Below are 14869 nucleotides of genomic sequence, written 5' to 3' on the forward strand. Positions count from 1 at the left end.
AGGTCATGGAATTCCTATACGTGGGAGGATTAAGATTGCTGAACATCCCTTAATATGAGAGATATAATATAATTCTCATATTAAAAGGTTGTCCCTTGTTCTATCACCCCAGAGACCAGCAGAAGGTGATGGATGGATGTGCCTTGCTTAAAATATTTGATAGGCCCATTCAGATTCATGAAACAGAAATCTTCTTCTTTTAGGCCTAGATACCTGTAGTTGTCTTCTTTTAAGCACTGAATACAATGACCAGACTCACTAGACTAGACTATTGTTGCATAGTCTGATTCACCTGATGTTGAATAATGAGTCAACTTGTATTAAGTCCCACTTATTACTACTCTGGTGACATCCCCTGATTCAGTGGGTCTACCCTAGTTAGGCCTAAAAACAGGATATAGCCCAATGGCAGCAGATGTGGTGAGGGCATGGTGTGACTCAAGATTAGGAATTGACACTGCAACTTTTTTTTCTTATTATTATTTTCTTCTTCAGAAAAAAAAAGGATACCTCCCATTTTAGAAAAGACCATTAGAAGAACCCTGTGTGGTTAGACCAAAGTCCTATCAAGACCAGTGGACCAGATGCACTATGGAAAAGCTACAAGCAGGACCTCATGGTGATAGTATATGCTGCCTCATGTTCCCCAGCAATTATATTCAGGATCATATTGCTTCCAGTACTGAAGGCATTATGCAGCTACTATGAGTAGTAACCACAGATGGTTTTATCTACCATGATGCTGTCTAATGTAATGACCCTTTTGAAGTTGCATAACTTTCTGCCCATCACCACAACTTGTAGCAAAAAGTCCAATAGTCTAGTTCTAAGCTGTGTGAAGAAGTGCTTTTCTTTGTCCGCATAAGAAACAGGTAGCTTAGAAACTACTAATCCTGGTCTGAAAAGCCTTTGAGCAGAAGTTAGTTACTACCATACAGAAACTGCATTTTGTTGCAGGGAAGTGACGGGGGAAACACAAAGTCTCTCAAATGAACAGCTTAATAATACAAATGTACTAGTCCTCTTCCACTGTAAACAAATAATTCTGTAATACTAATTAAAACAGACTGGATAAACCTAAGCACATATAGGCAGGAACACATTCTACCAAGACCAAGGAAATTTATGGCCATGTAAATATGGTTTAGATTGCGGCTGTAAATACAGTAGCAGGAATGTTGGGGTTAGGTCTGGAACACTTTGTTTCCAGATTTATTTTAATTCTGTGGCCTTTGTCAAGACCTTGCTCTCCAAAAGTAATCAGAACTGGTGTGGGGGATTAGTCAGACATACTGGCACGCACCCCATCACTGAGGCAGAGAGCTTTGAGCCTAGCAGCCCTGAGCTTGGACAACAACAGACTGTAAAACTTGAGAACAGCTGCATAAGGGGCCAACACACTAGCTAACAGCTTCATGTTTCATCTAATGTGCCTGGAATGACACCATGCAGAAATGTCACACTGCAATACTACAGACCATTGGCTGTTCTCTTAAAGCAGTGTTTCCAAAAATGTGGCCATCAGATGTTACTGGATCATGGGAACTGTAGTCCAAGTGTAGTCCAACCTGGGGACCCAGGTTTGAAAATCTTTAAAGTACAGTACTGCATTCCACAGCAATAGGACAGTACTGATTGTAAGAGGGCCATGGGCTCTGTCCATGGTCCTGAAAGGCTTATTCCCAGCCTCCATAATTTCTGTTCTAGACAGAGTTTCCAAAAAATGGTGGCGATAATGAACTTATCATGGTGATGGAAAGAGAAAGATGATGTAGAGGGCATTCATATAATGTTTTTGTGGTTTCCTCTCTAAAATTAACACAAATGTAAAAGTTGCCCTCTGAAGAACCAAAGTTCTATGCCCCCAATTCAGGATGTGCAGTCAACCTAGGAACAATGCCATTTTTGTTTTACCACACATTTCATACGCCATTGGAACTGACTGTAACTGCAAAAATGTAAGAGAAGGCATGCTGAATTTTGGCCCGGTCAAATTAAATATCATTAACTTGCCCACTTGAGCACATTACAATTTGTACAGTTGTAAAATTAAGCCCAGTTTAATGTTTTCTGTTGGTAGAAGAAATGCTCATTGTGTCCAAAGTTTTATTATTTACAATAAATTAAAAGCGCATGTTCTAATGCCTGAGGTTTAGTACTGATCTCTTCTTTAGAAGACTAAGCAATTAGAGTGACAAAAGCAATCAGAATTAAAGCATACTCAAACAGCCCATGTTATATTGAGTGTAACATTGCTAAAAATGTCTTCACTATTAGCAGAAAAGCACGTAAATAACACATGCTCTAAAATTTATGTAAACGTTAGAAAGCATTGCTTAGCCAAGTCTGAAGGAACATATTTTTCCAAAGTCTAGTCAATTAGTACATAGCTAATATGGTGCTAATTCTTTCATTCTTGAGAGAATGTGACCTTTGACAGAGAAAACAAAGTTCCCCACCCCCTTTAAGAGTTCACAGTATCATTGCTGAGTACATGGCTCATGCTTGCCTCATTTCTTCATGCTCATATGCTTATGCTGCATAGAAAATGAAACTATGCAAGTATTTATGCCTCCCAACAATGCCTACAGAGAGGGTCTTGTCTGAACTGAGCCTTAGTTATTGAACTCTGCAGAAAATGGTTCTCATTCTTTTCCCATACACTTTAAAGTTGCTGAAGTACAGTACTTTGGCTGGCACCTGCTTTGTGAACAGACAACAAATGTATGGAAGGTAATGATTTGTTCTCAAGTCCACAAATAATGAATTATTTACTACCTTGGTCTCTCATTCACAAACATTTAATCTTCATATTGTTTTGTTCTCCTCCCAAGGGTTGGTGGCAGGTTCATGGCCTTCGCCCCACATAGGCTTCCTTTGTTTAGAATGAAACAAATGAAGCTCCCATCAGTATTATCGCAGCCTGCATTAACTTCCTCTCACAGAAGTCAATGGGAACCATTCATGCGCATGGTAGATAGTGAGGGGGCTACAAACAGACACATCTTGTCCAGTGCATTACTGACCCCAGAGTGAGGACAGGACCAGGGGAAAGTTTTGCTCCCATTTCAACAGGCTTTCTGATTCTAGGTCTTTTCTTTGTCTCACAGAAGTGAGCAGGAGGCAGTGATATATGTGGAACAAAGTATATATAATTATCTCTAGTTTTCTTTGTCTCACTGTAGTTATGGGGCATGTGCTCCCTAGTGTTCAAGACGGAAGACTGTACTCGAAAAGCCGCATTGCCAGTAATGGATGGAAGCCAAGGGACTGGCATTTATGTCACAAATTTACAAGGGAGCTTGCCATTTTAGCTTGGTCTAGCAATGAGCTATTTCCTAACATTAGGGCTCATTAAAATAACCTTGCATTCATTCTTAAGAGTCATGCTGGGAGAAAAATACTGTGGATAGACTGGTGTGTTGTTGTTTTAGAATAGCAGTTCTAATGTTCTGATCACCTAGAAAACATGGACGTGCCAAAGCTGGAATTTTTCGAACTTGGGCTCTTTTCTTGCTCTGTATGCATTTAGACCAGCCTTTCTCAACACAATGTCATCCAAATATGCTGAGATACAAAGGCTAGAGATGATGGCTGTTATAATTAACCCATCTGCAAGTTGAAGAAAGTTGATGAAGGTGGAAGACCAGATAAATACTAAAGTATTCCAAGCAGAGATGTGTGTGGTTAGAACTACATGCTGAATTCACCTTGAATTTTATCAGGCTCCTGCAAACACACTATTATTCCAGACATTTGAAGTGGATCACTAAAATTCAGGTCTGCTAAAACAGAGATGCACACACACTGTTGCTTAAAGGACTAGCATAGTCTCTTTGCCTGATGGTAGCCATGCCATGCATGGGAGTCATATCAGAATGACTTTACTGGAAAATCTATGCAACAACTTCTCTCCCGTTTTTTCTTCCAATCATCTCCTGGCAAGATTTAAATGGAATTTTTGATATTCAAAAATGTTCAGAAATATGCTTCATTTTCTGTTCTGCCAAGAGAAGAGCATGTCTGATGTTTGGCATACTGAATGCATATTAGATCTTTCACATGGGAATATCTGGGGTGACTGAAAAAGTCACCAGGATATGGAAGAAGATCAGCCATGTGAATCCAGCATAACACTACTGCTTTCATGGGAGTTGTTTAGATTTATATCAGTGTCAGAATAGTTGACATTTTGCCCCATATCCTACTAGTGAGACAGCTTTGAACACTGTTAATGAAGAATGAGGTATTCCAACAAGATGTCTATCTTGCCCCAGGAATCCAATTATAATGATCCCATAGTGTGTGAAGAAGATCAATTGTGAAGTATATACAGTCCAATCATTCTTTGGAAGAGGAATATATTAATAAGGAACCAGTCACTTCTATGATTTATAGTCATTTTATCACCTGGTATCCTATATATAGGATGAAGTTTTATTTAATTTAAAACAGTTAAGTTTTGAAGTTCAAATATCCCCTCTTCTCTACTGACCCTTATTTAAGTGTGAGTTCTATGATTTTTGGAACTGACTTGATATTAATTTCTTAATAGGTTACTGGGATATACCAATAAGATTTGCAAAATAAGTGGCAATATACAGGGTGAAAGGTGCTATAAATATTGGCTGGAATCCTGAAAATCCTTTCACACAATGTAAATTTGTATGTACTTAACTAAATATCAGAGGCACTAAGAAACCCTATTACTGAACTGTGAAGATGTGTAACCGATGCTCATTGGGAGTGCCAGATAAACAGCATAACCACTTTGTGTCTCATTTTGTATTGGTCCCTTTGCTGGTTCCTCTATGTAGTTACAAAGAAGCAGTCCTCTACTGAATACACACATTGCGTATCTTCTCACTTTTATTTCCTATGTATGCAAGTACTCTTATGAGCACACACTTCCCCAACTGGATTCTGGCCATAAGTAATTATTAGCTTCACCATGGAAGGATTTGGGCATGTGATGGTAAAAAAGTTAAAACTATGAGTGATAGATTATTTTTTAAAAAAATTAAATTATAAAAAATATATAAGAATATTTCAGATGTGGTAGGTCTGATTATGAGATAAAGAGTACTATTTGTTATGCAAACAAGGTAGCACAAGATGTAACAGAAACAGAATGCAACAGCCATGGACACCAGGAAGCCATGGGAGAGAAACAGAATGATATAGCAGACTATTAAGGCAACACTTGATGTACGTTCCTAAGCAAGAAAAGATGACACCATAACATGAAAAATGGGTGGTCCAGGCACAAAACCAAATGGAAAGTTTTCCAAGCAAGAGAATGCACAGTCACATCAATCATTTGGATTATTTTTTAATTATACCTTTTGTTTCTGATGGACAAACAAGGACAAAAGAAATAAAGGGACATGACAACAGAAAAAAATGCAAGGTGATTGGCAAGTTCATACTCTGGATATCAATGTGGAGCTTGCAATGTACTGGCTATGTGTCTCCCCTTTGAGTCCTATTCTTAAGACGGGTTCATATTCTACTATTCCTCCACATGAAGACTGTTTCTAGGTGGTGACTATGCCTCCTTCTACCTAAAATATCCAAAGTGCTCTATAATACAAATTTTCTAATAGCTTGGAAAGTTTCAGATGTAACACCTGAAATTCCTAAAAGCAGAGGCTGGTAGCAGAGAAATTTCCATATACAAATTGTGACATCCACGAATAAGTAGATTTGCATGTGATAGTGAGGGGGCTAAAAATATACACAAGAGGCCACTGGCAAAACCACAAAGAGGCCATATTAGGATGTTAAAATGTATATATTGCCTCTTGCCAATATTCTCCAAATCTGGGATGGGATATTATTGGACTATAACAACCTTACTCTGTAAGCACTGCTCATGAAAGATGATGGGAGTTGGAGCTCAAAAAGATCTGGAGGGCTACAGGTTCCCTACCCCTTTTCTAAAAGGTCTCAGTCTGCTAGTTCACAAGGAATTGAGCAATTTACATTTACCACTCCAGAGAGCAAGATGAAAATCACATTGTCAAAATGTCATGATGTAGGTCAAAGCATTGACAGAATTAGTATTAACATGATGACGGACAAGCTACCAAGAATAAGAGTGGTGAACCATCTGCTGTGAAATGTACAATGGCTCAAACCTCTGTTCACAGTAAGTTTCACAGACCAGCCATAACATTATGCTCTCAATCTGCCACACTTTCACTTTATTCCTTCATTTTTTAAGGAAAAAAACTATTTTTTGTTTTTTAAAAATGAAAGTGGCTAACAGGAAAAATAACAACAAAAATTATCACCTTCATATTACTGGAGACATACAGTAAGCTCGTTTCAGCAACCACATGGCAAACTGTGTATCATAATAATAAACCAAATAACATGCTACTGTTTTCTTACAAGAATTTTTTAAAAAGACATTATTTATGACAGAGACGATAAACTTCTCTTCTGCATGAGAGCACAGCCCTATGGTATCTTTATTCTCTGTGCAACAGAAAACTTGTTATTTACAAAATCTTTCTCCCAGGATGCTGTTGGGGAGTAATGGGACAAAGTTTTCTCATGTTTGTGTTGTCCTACAATATATTTCCTGAATTCCTTATATTTTGATCTCTGTAAGTGACAAGGCTTGCTAAATTTGACATCCACCACTTGACGTTTCTCTTTATTAGCATTCGTGAAATGTAGTAACTTCCTATTGCTTTGTCAGATTTTAATGGGTTAGTTTAGCTCAGTTACCTCAGAGCTTGTGGAAATCTGCATTCAGTATGTAAGGTAGGCATTTTCTCCTCCTCTATGCAAGAAAATGGGTTTCCTATATACTGCTGGGATTGATTTGCACAGTAACTTGTTAAGAATAGGTTTATATCAAAGCTGGGCAAAATGCAGCCCTCCAGATGTTTCTGGACTGCAACTCCCATCAATCCCACCCAGCACAGCCAATTATGAGAAATGCTGGGAGTAACATTTGGACAACATCTGGAAGGTTGAACTTCCCCTTCCCCTGATTTATTTGATGAGTGAATTGGGCTATGCATGCTAGCTTTAATGTATTTGATTTTTTCCCCATTTTGTTTCAAGTAAGGCAGATCTATCCAACATGCAATGACTTCTAAGGAAGGCTATAATGTTTAAACCTTTTACAAATTCCTTTAAGTGAAACTGTCTTAGGAACCCAGCCATTATTTTGATCCACATGCAAATTTAATCAACCAAAACTCATGTGATTAATTCAATTTAAATTCATCGAAGCAAGATGCATTCTGTTCATGAGGTATAACTCCTTTTGACAACAAATATTGCAGCAGCTCAAAAACCAAAGTGCTCACAACCCACTTATCCTTTCTGTTGTTGAACAGATTGCCAGTTTGGGATTCTTCTTCCCTTGCTACATGTGTTCTCAGTGGCATCACTATGATTGGTATCACCAGGTGCGGTAACTCATGGTGTCATTCCACTGACCTTCTCTCATAACACATCATACAGAATCATTAGTACTACTGGCCCTCCATATTCAGGGATTTTTTTTATCCATGGATTCAACAATCCACATCTTGGAAATATTTTTTAAAAATATATAAATACAAAAATCAATCCTTGATCTTGCTATTTTATGTAAGGAACACAATTTTATTATATCATTGTATTTAATAGGACTTGAGCATCCACAGATTTTGGAATCAATGGGGGAACCTGCAACCAAACCCCAGTATGAGGGCTAGAAACTTGAATCTCATTAAATCCTAATAAAATCAAGATTTTATTAGGAACCATGAGGACTAGGAACTTAACTCTTCTGTGCTCACTTCCAAACGTAAAAAATAATTTTTCCTTGCTGTGTGTTCTACTCATTTCCCTCCTCCAAATGATCTACAGACTGACCAAGAAAATCCAGCAAATGCTGCACTCAACAAAGGACAAGAGAGACCCTCTCACAGCCACAGGATTTTACTGCATACCGTGCAGCTGTGGACAAGTCTACATAGGGACTACCAAACACAGTGTTCAAACACAAATCAAGGAACATGAGAGACACTGCAGACTGAGTCAGCCAGAAAAATCAGCAATAGCAGAACATGTTATAAACCATCCTGGGCATGAAATGCTATTTGAAACCACTGAAATTCTGGACCATACAACTATCAGGTCAGAATGAACAGGGAAGCCATTGAAATCCATGAACAAGGTTTCGCTACCAGTCCTGAAAAACACCAAAACTAAGAGTACATCCAGGGTCAGGGGTTTTCCCAGCAGTCAGTGGATCACTGATTAAATAGACATGAATCCTCCTCACATATCTTCCCACCCTTAGGCCTTGCCATTCACCAACAGACAGACAGACAGACAGAAATGCTGCTAACGTGTTGGTGCTTGGCACCTCAACAGAGGATTACTGTGGGTTTCAACAGGCCAACACAGAGATTAACTCGTCAATCACTTCCTCTCAAACAAGGGTCACACTGTATATATACCTACACACCTCTATGCCACCATTCTCTCAAGATGCCAGCCGCAGATGCAGGCAAAACATCAGGAATAAATTCTTCCAGAACATGGCTACGAAGCCTGAAAAATCCACAAAAAATAATGGATGCTGTTTGTGAAAACCTTCAACTTCACATATGTACGCCACCTTATCAGTTGCCAAATTTTTATCTTCAGCTGTCAAAATGATAGATGGTTGGAAATGACGGCGACTCTGTTGATGCCCTGACTGGTATCTGGGATACCGGTCTTTCTAGGACTATACAAAGCATCGCTTCCAAGCGCCCTCTCAGGCCTGCTTCCAAACGAAAGCCCTGGTATACGGAAGATCTCCAGGCGCGGAAGCGGGTCCTGCGACGGCTAGAGCATCGCTGGCGTCAAGACTCTCCTAGACCGCCTCTTGGAGGACTATGGAGAAGCGATACGGGCAGCTAAGAATTCGTTCTATGGTGCTCGTATCGCGTCCGCGGAGTCACGTCCAGCAGAGTTGTTCAGGGTAGTCAGGGAGCTAACTCAGCTCCCTCCTGCCCCGAACCAGATCCTTGAACCTTCTAAGGCCTGCTGTGACCAATTTAACAACTTCTTCGTGGATAAAACCTCTCGGATAAGGGAAGGTCTTGAAGCCAGCATTAGAGCAGAACCTAGAGCAGAGGCATCCAGAGCTTCCGTGGACTCAGTTATACTGGATCAGTTTGAGTCTGTTAGTACCGAGGATGTGGACAGGATCCTTCGGAGTGTTAGGAAGACGACATGCTCCCTCGATCCCTGTCCCTCATGGCTAGCGGCACAGGGGGGGCCGGTTGTGACATCATTGTTACACCGGATTATTAATACATCCTTGAGGGATGGGCAATTTCCATCTAATTTGAAATTGGCCATAGTAAAACCTTTGTTAAAAAAGCCCTCCCTTGACCCCCTGTTGCATAACAATTATCGGCCAGTTTCGCTACTGCCATTTTTGGGGAAGGTGATCGAGAGGGCGGTTGCTCTCCAGCTCCAATCGATCCTGGATGAAACGGATTATCTAGACCCATTTCAAACCGGCTTTCGGGCAGGCTACGGGGTTGAGACTACTATGGTCGCCTTGGTCGATGATCTCCGTCTGGGCATTGACAGGGGTAGCGTGTCCCTGTTGGTGCTCTTGGACATCTCAGCGGCTTTCGATACCATAGACCATGGTATCCTTCTGGAGCGCCTGGCAGGGGTGGGAATCAGCGGCACTGCGCTCCAGTGGTTCCGGTCCTACCTCTCTGGGAGGTTCCAGATGGTGCAGCTGGGAGACGTGTGCTCCGACAGGAGACCCCTAACATCTGGGGTCCCTCAAGGAGCCATTCTGTCTCCCATGCTTTTTAACATTTACATGAAACCGCTGGGAGAGATCATCCGGAGACATGGGGCGCGGGGTTATCAGTACGCTGATGACACCCAAATAGTCTTCTCTATGCCTCCGGCTGATGCAGTGACCGGGGATGGCATCTCTCCTCTCGTGGCCTGTTTGGAGTCGGTAATGGGCTGGATGAGGGAAAACAGACTCAGCCTGAATCCAGAGAAAATGGAAGTACTTGTGATAGGTTCTCCTGGTCCAGGGATGGCGGTAATTCCACCTGTCCTGAATGGGGTCATGCTCCCCGTGAAGGACTCTGTACGCAGTCTGGGGGTGCTCCTTGACTCGTCGCTCCACCTTACATCTCAAGTGGATGCGACAGTCAGGAGCACCTGTTATCAGCTTTGGCGGATACGCCAGCTGCGTCCCTACCTGGGCCAGAGGGACCTTGAAACTGTTGTACATGCTCTGGTAACCTCTCGCTTGGACTTCTGCAATGTGCTCTACATGGGGCAACCCTTGTACCCTTGTACCATACCCAATTAGTGCAGAATATGGCAGCCCGACTCGTCACTAATACACCTAGGGCCAGTCACATAACACCAGTGCTCAAAGAGCTGCACTGGCTGCCTATTCGCTTCCGGGCGCAATACAAGGTGTTGGTCGTTACCTATAAAGCCCTAAATGGCTTGGGCCCAGGGTATCTGATGGACCGCCTCTCCCCATATAATCCGCCCCGCACTCTCAGATCATCTGGGCAGCAACTTTTAAGAGTTCCGGAGGCTAGATTAGTTTCTACTTCCAAGAGGGCCTTTACGATCTCGGCCCCTAGCCTCTGGAACTCGCTGCCCACAGAGCTCTGCGCAGCCACCTCCCTACCCCAATTTAAGAAGGGGTTAAAAACCTATTTATTCGAACAGGCCTACCCCTGAATACTTCCCCCCAGATTGTCTATCCACCCCCCCTCCCTCTGCCAGCATTGCAGACTGGCTTGAGGTTGTAATGTTTTTAATATGTTTAGGTTTTTATTTGTGATATGGCTTTTGTATATTGTATTTGTTCTGGTGTTTATTGTATTGCATAATTTTGTTGTGCACCGCCCTGATTTGAAGAAGGGCGGTATAAAAATAAAACTTTTATTTATTATTATTATAGAGAATGAATTATTAACAAGGGGGTGTTATTTGGTAACATACTTCTGACTAAAATAATTAAATTGTTTTAATTCATTCTTTTAATCTAATTTTGTGTAACTTATGTGTACCTTTTAGGCAAATTTTATATTATTTATACTGTTTTAAGCTTTTGAGTGACATGTTGGATCCATTGGCCACAACTAAAGATTGATTGATTGAGTGACTTTGTACATGTCAGCATGTGGCCAAGGATGAGTGAATGAAAGAAAGATGTGGGTTCTTTCACACATTGTCCAGCCTGGAAAGAAAACATATGTTAGGAGATGTGCAAGGGTTCCTATTTTTGAACATGTAGTGAATATTGTAGGCACCTTGACTTTGCCAATGCAATTGTCAGCAGATACAAGATGTTAAGCCACCTTCTGTCTTCATTGGAGAGAGACATAGAGAAGATATTCAAAAAGATGAACAAATACAGTCATCTAGCTGCCTTGAATCCCACTTTGGGAGGAAGGTGCGATATAAATCCCTTAAATAAATATATCTTCATATTTTGGAATAAGATTATATCCTGAACTATGGATAAAGACTACTGATTTCATGAAAAGATACAATGATAACACATTATGTGGCCTGTGTGTTGTTAAAGGCTATAAACCTATAAGACCTGTTGAAATAGATGGGTCTTACTACTGAACAGGCATGTATACATAGCATTGCAGTGTTAGTCACTGGCAAATGTGGCTAAGAAAACTTTCCTGCTTAAGAGAGAATAAGCAGCTTTACTTTGTATAAAATCATGCCAATCCTTGGGATTTGTGTGACCAAAAAGGGGGAAAAAAGAAAAGGAAAAAAGCCAATTCTGTTAGACTACAAACATCTGTGTCCCATTTAAAGTGCCCTTTATGGTCTGGTACCCTTGTCTAACCAGCTCTTAAGAATTCTGCATTTTGAAGAGAGGAAAACAGTACAACTTTATGATAGAAACAGCCAGAAAGCCTATTTTCCCAATCTTTCTCTCTCTCTCAGAGTCTGGAGAAAAGAGGTTCAAAGCACAGGTTAATTCTTTTTCACAGATTCCTCTAATCCTGCTTTTATTATACCAGAATGGACAGTCCCATTTTTTTTTAAAAAAATAGTAATAATAATGGCAGAATTCTATTATTTAGTAAGAGACTGTTTCAAAGTGTTTGTGTCTGTTTATGTACATTTCCTTTTTCTCTTGTAAGCTATTCATGCTCCCCCCACTGCTACAATGAGTTAAAGACTAAAAAGAGTTCTTTATTGAATGAAACAAAATCCACTTGTCCGCTCTAAATATATTTAGCTTTCCAAAGGGGGGGGGGGAAGTTTCCCGAGTGGGAAATCTCACGTCTAAAGAAAATGACATTGAGATGGGTTAATTAGAATGAACCTTGCGTCATCTATTTTGCTGTGCCTCTGGCATACTGAAAGTTTCATTTCAGAACAAAACAAAGATCAACTACATTGTGGGCCTGTCTTAAACTATGAGCTCACTGCAGATATGTAAGGATGGATTTTTAAAAGAAACAGTTAGGTACAAATAGGAAGTCTGGGAGAAAACATGGATCTTTAGTTATTATTTGGACTGAGGCTCCCAGTGTAGCCAATGATAAGGAATGATGGTATTTCAGTCCAACAGTATCAGAAGGGGTACATGTTCCTATCCTTGACTTAGGGGGAAAATACCCCAAATCTGTTGCATTCAGTTGCAACCTGATTTACAAACAGTATTGTTATTTCTAGACATCCAGGACTTAACCAATACACAAGAAAAGAGAGGCCCCCAGCCTGGAAATGGAACTGAGGTGATTATGTCAGAAAATTTTACTTTTCCTTTAAGTTCTGAAACGGGTGGATGGAAGGAGATTGTAGCTGAGTCACTGAACATGTAGAGCCAGAAGAGCACCCACAAAAGCTGCTGCAGATCTGCTGTCAGAAGAGAACATCTGGAGAGCCCTTCTAGATGTGATTTAGGTATTTCCATCCTCACACATGCTAATACTGTGACATTCATACACAAGAGAGATGTATTAATGAGTTGAGGGTAAACCTGAGGCTTGCAGATGTTCAAATATATTAAAGGCACAGGGAAGGGCCAATTTAAGAAACTGTGGCATGATATGTTGAGAGAGAAGGGAAGACTGGCAACTGAGTTAAGGGGGAGAGGGAAGGGTGGGAAGAGTAAAAGGAGGGAGGGATACACAAATATATAAAATGCAGAAAGAATGATCACATTATCTAAAAATATTATTTTCTGGCTCAGATAGAGAAAACATTTAGATGCTTCTCAAGGAAGCTGGTTTGTGGGTATGTAAGGACACTTCACACACACAAAAATCTAAAAGACAAAAAAATGGGCATCTGAGTAGCCTATCCCATTAAGCATGGGCAGGGAGGAGGACTTCATGGGATTCCTTCTTAAATAGGTCCTTCCCCACACCCTTAATATTTTCAGGGTAATTAGACTCTAGAACAGAGGCACTGAACACCACAGCATTTTGCTGCAGGGTTATTGTTGTTGCCTTCAAATAATTTCTGACACATGGCAGTCCTAAGATGTACATATTATGGGATTTTCTTGGCAAGGTTTGGTCAGAGAGGATTGGCTAATGGCTAGTGCTTTTCTTTGAGACTGAGAGAGGGTGGCTTGCCTATGTTTGCCCAGTGGGTTTTCCATGGCTGAGTAGGGATCTGAACACTGGCCTCCCATAGTCCAACACTCAAACCACATTGCAGGGACCACTCACACTACACTAAACATGAACACAGACATTAAATAAAAGCAGAATCAACAGAAGATTCTTTCTTGTCCCAAACAACCCTGGCCAGATTTTTCTATAAAAAAGCAGACACAGTTTCAAGGCTCCAGAGAAGTTTGACTTTCCTTGCCTGTTTTCTTAACATGCCCACCTAAACTGCACAACACAGGGAAAGAACATGGGCTCTCTGACACCCCTTTTTACATCATGCCTGTCTTCACTTGTGGACTGGTTCTGGCGTGTGTGGCCAGTATAAATGTGATCCAAAAATCACTGTAAGAATTCCTCACCACCACTATTGGTCCAGCACACCCCATTCTTTAAAATTCCAAACATTCAAGCAGGTGGAATACAGTTGGCGCTCCATATCATATTTGGATGTTTCTGCATCCAAAGTTTCAATGGCCCTTGGCTTGAAAATATTACCAAAAAAAAAAAAAAAAACACCTACCAAAAAGCAAACCTTGATTTAGCCATTTTATATAAGGGACACCATTTAACTGTGCTATTGTATACAATGTGACTTGAGCTTCCTCAGATTTTAGTATTGTAGGGGGTCCTGGAACAATACTCCAGCAGATACCAAGGGCCCACTGTATATCTTGTACTGATAATCCATTATATTCGTCCTCCTCTACATACATACCCAGCTCCTCTGGTTGTTATTTTATAGCATCAATGTATACACCCTTCTGCTGAATATAAGAGAACAAATCATTGCACCCAAGAAGCTTCCAATTTAACATTTGACACAGGCAGAGACGTAGCCAAGGGGGGGGGGGTTCTTGGGGTCCGGACCCCCCTTTCCATTAGAAAAATGAATGGTGTGTGCTGCTGTGCTGCTGCACCCAAGCCCCATTATAATGGTGGCACTTAGTCTGGACCCCCCCTTCCTAAAATCCTAGCTACGTCCCTGACACAGGGAAACAGAGGAAGTACTTAGAATGAATGGCTTGGTAGGACAGGAAAAGGGAGCAATCCACACATTTCTTCTGTAGCACAGTGTGTGCTAACCATTTGCAGTTGGCAGCTACGATGCTGGCAGTATGGTGACTCTGCTCTACTTTTAGGCTACACTTTAAATGTGCTTTCTAAGCTGCAGGACTTATTTTGGGGATGGGGTCAGCACCATGCACAAATCT

At 40.9% G+C, this 14869-nt stretch overlaps 1 protein-coding gene across 3 annotated transcripts in view; it reads right to left on the bottom strand.

The window, feature by feature from the left end:
- The window catches only part of PDZRN3 (PDZ domain containing ring finger 3), a 260678-nt gene that overhangs the window by 40859 nt on the left and 204950 nt on the right, over positions 1-14869 (bottom strand). The gene's annotated exons all lie outside the window — the stretch shown is intronic.

The sequence above is a fragment of the Sceloporus occidentalis genome, unplaced genomic scaffold (genome assembly GCF_023333645.1).
Source record: "Sceloporus occidentalis isolate IW3139 unplaced genomic scaffold, rSceOcc1.0.p SCAF_1, whole genome shotgun sequence".
Taxonomy (NCBI): domain Eukaryota; kingdom Metazoa; phylum Chordata; class Lepidosauria; order Squamata; family Phrynosomatidae; genus Sceloporus; species Sceloporus occidentalis.